Here is a 2,231-nt window from a genome sequence, read left to right on the forward strand (position 1 = left end):
TGTTGCTAGATTTGGAATAAATACCTCTGGACATTACTTTAGGTTGGGTTTCTCATGGAGCAGAAATAATTTGACAAAAAGATTTGAATGAAGTTGATTCTGAAGGTGATCCCAGAAAGCAATATTAAAACAGTGGTAAAAGGAAGCAAGAGAAGGAAGCTAATCCTGGGTGGATGAGGGAGAGGGTAACTGTACTGTGGACAATTAGTGCTCTGTCCATGTGGAATCCTGATGGTGTAGCCAAGAGTATGTGTAGATCCCTATCTGTTGACTGAGGAAGCTGGAGCATCTATGCACGAACACTCACCTGCTATGGGGTGAGTACTGTTCTGGGCTGTTACTTATCTGAAGAGCAGTGTTCCCCACAGTGGTCCATAGTGCCCCTTTGGAGCGCTAGAAGGACTGGGGGAGGGGGTGTCGTATGTCGGGCTGATAACCGCTAGGCCTGCAGTATGAAACCACCTGCCGTTGAGTACGAGAAAACTGAGGCTTTCTACTGCCATGAAGAATTAGTTTTGTAACCCCCCAGGCAGTTCTACTGCCCTATAGAGTCACTATGAGTTTATGCCAACTAGATGGCTTTGAGACACTTTGTCCTGGATTATAGGCTATAGTGCAAAACATTCTTAATTGCTGGGGGGTGGTATTTTATTTTCCCTGAAAAGGAGGCAGTAGGCTAAATAGTTTGGGTACCTATGCTCTGAGCAAAGCAGAAAGAAAATTGGTGTGAAATACTAGGGTACCAAGAAGCTTTAGAGAACACTGTACTTTCCTTTTACCTTCATGGCCTGAAGAATTCTCAGGCTGCTTCTGGTTGCAGGGAAAAAGCCATGACAATTTATGGGCGGAGCCACCCAAAGCCATTACTGCTATTATAAGAAAAGGTAACCAGATCTTGGCAATATGGCAGCAACCTCACTGGTCCACATGAATGTAAAATTTGTTTGCTTGACAATGCAAAATATATCCTAGGACAGCAAATGGAAAGCTGTGCGTGCAAACACCAAACGATAACAAAAATTAACATCACTTGTGACTAGATTTACTGCCTTGTTCATCATCGCTTTCTACACTATCTCTGACTTTAGTTACAGCAAAGATGTGGAACATCCAGTACCCGCCATAGCTAAGAACACCTTATTTGGCTTTTCTGATTTCCTTAAACGTGGAAAGGTACTTTTTAGAGGGAGCCAATTAACAGATGGGGTGATTAAATATACTCAATGTCATATCAGTAAAGAATGCGTCCCGCAAATTTAACAAATCAAATCCCTTTTCACTCTCCAGAACTGACAGACCATTTCTGAAAACTCAATCCCAGCCGTTTGAAGGATGGAATCCCTATGCCCTATTCCGTTTCTTGGCTCATTAGAAGGGTCATAATCTTTATGCAAAAGATGTGATCATTTGGGGTGATTTGAAGTTCCCAGAATAATTACCTCACACTTCCCCCCCATAAAACCAAATCCCCCATTTGAAGGTCAGAAGGTTCTGACACAATGGTTTCACCGATCTCAGTCTCTGAAGAGGTTGTGGGAAAGGCTTGCGGTGCATATTCAAGTGCAGTCAAGTCAATGGACTCATGACAACACTCTTAAGTATACAGATCACCAAGCTGTACTTCTGAGGGACCAACCTCTGAACGGATCTGAACCGTCCACCTTTCAGTTAATGATCCAGTGCTTAACCACCTGTGCCACTCACGAACCGCTACTTGGTACCCTAAACCATGCTTTTTCCATCAACCATAACTCGCGCACTGGGCATCTATATACCCCCACTTCGTTCCAAAGGTTCAGATTCCTGGAATCTCCACATCGCATTCACGGGGAAATTAGTTTGAGTTGCTTTCCTTAGTTGCTAGGGATGTAAAAGAACCTTGATCCTTGGGTACCAAGTATCTAGCAGACCCTAGGGGGCCGCCCCTCGATGGGTTCCTGATTGTGTCTTTCAGCTTTTTGCCCGCAGGTGGCAGCAGCGAGCTCTGATGCATCTCTACAGGTAACCAGGCGCCGGGAACAGGCTGCGGACAGGCGTTCCGACCCGATCCGCCGCTGGGAACCCACCCCCAGCTGGGACGGCCCGAGAGGCTGAGCCGTGCAGTGCGAAAACTGCCTCTGAGCCTTTAATAAGCCGAATGAAAAAAAACAAGTTTGAGTGCAAACAAACAACTCATTGCACCTCGGTTCCCCCCGCTTCTTAATTCCCTCACCAACTCCCGCAGCCCCCCG

The sequence above is a fragment of the Echinops telfairi genome, unplaced genomic scaffold, assembly GCF_000313985.2.
Source record: "Echinops telfairi isolate 266 unplaced genomic scaffold, ASM31398v2 ScPeMD7_3533;HRSCAF=4204_0, whole genome shotgun sequence".
In the NCBI taxonomy this organism is placed as follows: Eukaryota; Metazoa; Chordata; class Mammalia; order Afrosoricida; family Tenrecidae; genus Echinops; species Echinops telfairi.